Here is a 7,193-nt window from a genome sequence, read left to right as displayed (position 1 = left end):
TGAAACCAGAGGTTGGTAGTTGAAAAATGTGACGAAGTTTATGCAGTTTAATAATGTGCTTGATTTTTCCATTGTGCTGTGTTTTAGGTTTTAACACTTCATTGACGGTGACTGCAGCATGTTTTGGTCAGAAATCACCCGCCAATAAAGTGTTAAGAGAAGAAGTATTCATGCTACGACATCCACCGGGACAATCCATGAGAAACCCACCGAAACAACTGAAAACGGGCTCAGGACATTTCATCATCACTGTGTACCTTTTCAAATTTCCCCAGCATCGCCAAATAACGGTAATTATTGAAATCACGTTACAAAGATATAACTTTTCATTTGTGCCATTTATAAGACAAATACTGTGTATCATTTATTTTCACAACCATTAAATATCATACCAGCATCTCAGCCATCGATTTCTGGCAAGTGAATCAGAGAACAACTCTTCTTGCATTAGTTGCATGAGTTTTGTCGTCTGCAAGGCTTACATTAAGTTTGGTCCCATTTTATCTTTCCCAGTGTTTCGTTTCGCCAGCCCACCAGCAGTCGCTTTATGATGCTAAGATCGATAAGATGCAAACGAGCCGCTACCACGACATCCTGGGCTATGTAAAAAAAATTAAATCTTAAAGAGGTGTCATCGTTCTTTGGTGTTCAGGATAGGCGCCTTGCCTGAATCGTCCATCAGTTCGTAGTGTTGCTTGTGTCCCAAAAAATACAATGGTGCGAGCAATGCTGCCGTATTGACCTACGACGGTACATTTCTGGCAACTGTTATAACGAGCATGTCCTACTATCACCTGTGAAAATTAAATGAAAGAACAGTTAAATACAGGTGCAATTGTCTGCTGATAAGTTTCGTAGTCAACCTGTTATGAATGCTCTTGCTGGAGTGTCTGCAATAATAGCCCTTAGATTCCCGTTGATGTTTACTCTATATTCCATTAATAAATAGCGTTGAAACCCCGTTTCATCCACATAAGCTCCAACTCGATCTTCAACTAGCATTTCTGCTTCCGCAGGTATATTGTCAGCTACAGCTTCAATATCTGTTGTAGACTGTTGCGTTTTGAACATTTTTTGGACATTGTCGGATCGACGATAGAAAACAGCACTCTTCCGTAAACGTTTTAATTCGGTTTTCAGCCGCATTTTCAAGGGATTTCTTGTACTAAATCGACACCAAGTTTTTACAACATACTGCACGACCGTTTGTTTCAAAACATAAACAATTGCTCATACACAAAAGTCTATGCTGTTGGCAAAATAACGCGAGAGAAAAGGACGGAACGACAGAGCAGGCAGCATTTGGATTGTCATCAGGAAGTGAGGGGTATGTCAAACGGTGGCGGAGTGGTTGCGGGGTAGCTCTCCCGTCGTGGAGGGGTTTTTTTTGTATGGAACTTTCATGGGTTCGGGTCGAAACGTCAATTTGGCGCTCCTTGGGGTATTGAATGCTGCATAACTTTTTTCAAAACGAAATAGTTGTTGGATTAAAAACTATGACCAACAGAGCGGGTAGAAATTTTTTAGCAAATACATCGTATCAATTATTATAAAAAAACGATGAAAAGAGAACGAGTATTTTTGTTTGTTAACGCCTGGTTGGAACGACAGTTGCAGCGCATTATTTTCATCCATGGAGTAAAGTTGTCATGTTTCATCAATATAATGGCATGGAAATATAATAACAGTTTTAAATTCCATCATGATTCTAAAATATACTATTTTTGTCTATCTTTTTGTCTAACTTTTTGGAGATGCTTCACAAATTAACTGATACAGTAAAAGTTTATTATTTTTTATATTAACTACCAAATCAATCACCAGCTTGTCGTGGAGTAATAATTGTAAGACACACTGTAGCTCACTGAATTAGTTCCTAAGTTAGTTTCGTTAAGCTAGATAAGGAGTACCCGAGCGGGGCACTCACGTTAGGATATTATTTAAGAGCGCATACGGTGGGTTTCCGGCCTCTTTGGCTCTTTGCCTCTTGGCCAATTAGACTCGTTCACGTACAACGAATAACCCCAGAGGCAGAAAATGTCACGCGTGACATAAAAATGTTGTATACCCCGCGCATTTGGCGCGCATTTGGCGCGCATTTGCCGCGCATTCCCAACTACCCATTTGAATGCTATAAACTCGAGTTGAGCGGGTTATAGCCGGCTATCTGCAAATAATAGCCGGCAGCGACAACTCCCCGCGATAGCAGCGTCTTCGCGGGCTATTTCAGTGGTGAGCGCGCGAGAACCCCAGGGCCTTGAGTTACTTTTCCTCGCGGTGTATTTGTTTCTTTCACTCCGACGCTTGGCTGTGACGTCACAGCCCGTGCGCCGAATAAACACGCTGAACGAAAATAATTTCATTTTACTCTATTTATTTACCGATTTTTTGGTTGCTTACGGTTGAATACGCGATCTTCGGCATCCTGTGGTAAATCTGGAATGAAAAAAAAAACATTACCTATCTGTAAAAATCGTATTTGCGTTGATATTCTAGGTTAACGATAGCAGAGTTGTTATTTATTATTTACGATATCAACTGAACACAGTTGATACCTATGTTATCGGATGTTCACGACTTGTTCATTAATCGTTTCATACGATAACAATATTTTAATATTCTTTAACATAAATTTCATGGACTTCATTATTTGTGATGAAAACTGTTGGGGCATTATATGAAATCAAACTGTTAGCAAATTTTTGCATTAAAAGTTCTGAAGCCAAGCTACCCGTAAGCTTACTACTGTGACAGTAAATATAAAAAATTAGCTTACCATCTGATCTGCCTGTTTATCCGCTATGATGATGTTGAGGGTTACGATATTGGTGCTGTTGAAAGTTGCAGACGTCAGGTTATGCCCAACTTTTCAAACGCGCATCGAAGAAAAAAATATCTAGAATGTTTCCAAAATGTCAGTAACCAAGTAAAGTCCTACACAATTTAATTTGTCTTATAACATTCAACTTACCTGAACGGTTCACGGCAGTATTCGGATTTACGCGAATGAAATCCTCTCGAATCAATTATTTAGATCTAGATAAAAGATCAAGGAGATAAGAGATCACAAACATTTAACATTTGGACATGTCTAGCATAATGAATATTATTGTCGAAATGTATTTAAACTTACCAACATGTAACTCCATTCTGGGATGTCTCGCAAGATTCGATTACCATCGAAACTAAACCCAAACACAGTAGCAAAAAAAGCTGCAGATATATAAAATGTCATGTCCTCGCAAATATCATGTTTAAATGTTCGTACAACTGAAAGTAAAGAATAATATTTCAACAGATATCAATGCACTCTTTCGAATCTACGAGTTTATTGAAGTATAATTACCTGACTTCTGCCGATGATTAGTCTGGCGATATCAATGCTCCATGCGTGATCTCCTGTTTTCTTTCGCACATTTTAATAATGAAGTGTGTATTCAATAAACAAATTCGCACATCCACTAACTAACACAACTTATAAGGTTCATATAACCTCATCGTAGTTTTGTGACACTGGAGGCAGCAGGAAATCTACAAAAATATAACGAAAGTTTCGAAAAGAATTATTTCGGTTAAATAATTTTCACTACAAGCCTCACCTGACAGATGATCCTTTGTAACAGTTCATGCAATACGTGTCTTCCGGAAGATTTTCTGTTGGTTATTTGCGATGTCTTTTGTGAAAGTGCTGGATATCACCAATGGAAACGTAACCACAGCGCTTACACTAGAGATGGTTTTTTCACCGGCCGAGTAACTGCAAACACAGAACAAAATCAGAGAAATGCAATATTTCGGGACCAATTTCGGATGAAGAAAACTTTATATTCGCTATACTGAAAGAACAGAGCATCATATTAACAATGATATACTATTTCGGTCGAAATTCGAAACAGTTCCATTGCTTTAGCTTACCTGATTGTTTGCATTCCTTTGCTATCCATCTTACTGAACAAAAGATGCGTACGTCTTTCGAGTTTGATGATCCAGAATGATCGCAGTGAATGCTGGATACAATGATCCGTGGTCCCAGTGCGTAATCAGTACGAAAACACAAAACGCAATTCACTTTCACGAAGCTGCAGGAATACAACAAAATATTAGCGAATGATTTTTTCCCAATGATACACATGTCACAGCTTACCTGATTGTTTACGATGTTCCTCTTTTGATAATCAAAACGGTGGATGCGTTCGTCGATCTCAAAATAAAACAAAAGGGGTTTTGGATTCATCGCAACCCTGAAGTTTTTCCGTGTTCACCGTATACAGTCATGCTATTGAAAAATAACATCACACTTAAAACTCAAATCACGATGCTGCAAGAACAGAAATGAATATTTAAAACAATAAACTATTTTGGATTAAACACTTTCACTATCACTGCACAACTTACCTCTTTGTTTACATTTGCCTGCCAAGGATCCACGTCTCGATCAGCTTGTCCGGAACTTATCACCCGGCGGTAAAAACTTCGGGCATTTTCGGGTCCGCAACGTATGTCGAACAGTTGATTGTTGTTTGATAGTGCAAAATGTTACTCTGTAACAGCTGAAATGTAAAAATAACATGTAATTATCAGCGAAAAACTTTAGCGAACTTACCGTGCTGCTTTGTTTACTTCGATGTGTCAAAATCAGTCTGCGTGTGAGATGCGCTGTGCGAACGGGAAAAAAACACCCACACGCACATCGTCGCGCTCGTTCGATCGCACAAAAAGAACGCTCCTTTGCTATCGCGGCATCTGCGGCGGGCTATGTTCGAGAGCGGGACCGAAAAATTTTGCTAAGTCCGCGAGCGACGGGTCTCCGCCGCTATCGCGGCATCTGCGGACGGCAATCGTCAAGAGTGGCATCGCAAAAATCGGCTAAGTCCGCGAGAGCTGGTTTTTTTTGTATGGAGTTTTCTCCGGCCTGCTCAATTTTCAAATGCCACCCAATTCCAGGCTGGTTGGGTTGTGACAGTGAAATGCGCGGGTCTGAGATACCCTCGTGGGCGATTTTGCGCATGCGCATGGGTCAGTAATGGCGGCCCCCGAGTACCCTGTCTAGTGATGGTCATCATGCAAACATAAGTCCGCCAGTTCCATACATTGTTGACAACATACATTTATTTTCTGTTTAATTGATTATCGACGCTAATTTACACTATTCTTAATATTAAAATTCACTTGATATCACTAAACACACAACATAACACTGGAAATGTGATCCGGCCAAGTTTAACGCGATTCCGAGGTACGCCGTCGGACCCACATAGGTCAAGTGGTAGCCAAAACCAACTCCATACAAAACAGCTCCTGCAAATAAAAAGAGATATAAAACACTTAACATGGATAAATAATACAACATATGATAAAATACTCATCTTTTTCCGTTTTCCACCGATGAATTCCTCGAGATCGGATCGGACGCCAGCAGCAGCAGTACCTCACCAGGCGGAAGAGTAGCGATGTAAACAACACTACAACTTCCAATTTCAGGCCGAATATGAACCGCAAAGCAAGCCCACGCACAATTTCTTCACTCTTATCGATAATAATCACTAAATAACACCGAAAACACCACTAATTTACGCACTTTACTTTCACTGCGCTCGACGCACTCCAAGCCGGTCCCGGCGGCTGCTATCACTGAACGCTCCCCTGACACGAAACTGCTAACTTAGGTCTAAATCAGATAAATCATGTTAAAAATACGCAAAATTGTTACCTAGATTTTTTCCTCACTAACATCTATGAAGACTTTTACGTTACTCAATGCTTATCCCCTCTTTGGAAGAACGAAGCATTTCACACTGCCATAGAGTTTTCGTTATTTATACATAGCAATCAACGGCCTTCTGAATGTGAATTCGAACTCGTATACCAATATCATCTCGCAAACTACTCAGAAATTAAGCATAAACTTAAAATGATAAACTGGCAGATACTTTCAGCATCCGCAGAATCTGTTGAAACTGCAGTTCAAGAATTTTATAAAATACTTGATGATGTTGTAGTTGAACATGTACCATCTAAATCTGTTAGGCGAAACTGTAGAATAGGCCAACCAGTTTGGTTCAACAAGGATATAAAACATCTAAAGAATCGGAAGCAAAAAGCACATAAATTTTATAAACAAAATATGAACGATAGGAACCTTACAAATTACCTTAATATTTGCAACCAACTCAATCTTGCAATTCAATCTGCATACGAAGAATACAACTCAAAAACAGAGTCAGAAATAAGAACACGACCCAAATCATTCTTCAAATTTGTCAGAACCAAACTTAAATCTAACAACTTTCCATCCAAAATGCACTTTAACGAATCAATCGGTGAAAACTCGTTCGACATCTGCAAACTGTTCTCTCTTTTCTTCGAAACAATATATACAACATTCTCTGACATAGATCGCGATCGCGAATATTTTGATTTCTATCCCGACTTTGCTGAAGACGTCAATGTGAGTGCAGTAAACAAACAGGATATACTAGAAGCTATAAACAAATTGGATGCCTCTAAAAGTTCTGGCCCTGATGGGATCCCACCGATCTTCCTAATTAATGTTAAAGAAGAGATTGTTATACCCTTACTTTTTATTTTTAATTTGTCACTTGCATCTGGTGTATTCCCTACACCGTGGAAAAAGTCTTTCCTAATTCCAATCTTTAAAAGTGGCAAGAAATCTGATATCTGTAATTACCGCGGCATCGCAATAATGTCATGCATCCCTAAACTTTTTGAATCCATCATTAACAAAAAACTTTTTGATCAAACCAAACACAAATTAACCACTATGCAGCACGGATTTTTCAAAGGACGCTCAACCGCTACAAATCTTCTCGAGTTTGTTGATTATTCTTTGACAGCAATGGACAATGGTAACTATGTAGAAACTCTTTACACAGATTTTAGTAAAGCTTTCGATCGCATTGATATACCTCTGTTATTGTTTAAATTGCAAAAATTTGGAGTTAAACCTATCTTTCTAAAATGGCTGGAGTCTTATCTAACTGATCGTAAACAAATTGTTAGATTCAATGGGAAACAAGGCGACCCCATATCAGTCACTTCTGGAGTCCCCCAAGGCTCGCATCTCGGCCCACTTCTTTTCATCATGTTTGTTAATGATATTTCATTTGTACTCCAGACTGTAAAAATTCTTATGTATGCAGATGATATGAAACTCTTTCTGGAGATCAAAGAAG

General features: G+C 39.1%; 1 long non-coding RNA gene across 1 annotated transcript; it reads right to left on the bottom strand.

The window, feature by feature from the left end:
* Nucleotides 1–3,143: 3,143 nt before the first annotated feature.
* LOC131269273 (uncharacterized) lies at nucleotides 3,144–3,720 on the bottom strand. Its single transcript, XR_009178999.1, has 3 exons — nucleotides 3,600–3,720; nucleotides 3,347–3,531; nucleotides 3,144–3,270 (listed from the first exon to the last, which is right to left on the bottom strand). It is a non-coding gene; the product is annotated as an uncharacterized LOC131269273 (long non-coding RNA).
* Nucleotides 3,721–7,193: the final 3,473 nt, after the last annotated feature.

Source organism: Anopheles coustani, chromosome X (assembly GCF_943734705.1).
Source record: "Anopheles coustani chromosome X, idAnoCousDA_361_x.2, whole genome shotgun sequence".
NCBI classification, from domain to species: Eukaryota; Metazoa; Arthropoda; class Insecta; order Diptera; family Culicidae; genus Anopheles; species Anopheles coustani.
This window is presented reverse-complemented; position numbering and strand designations above follow the sequence as displayed.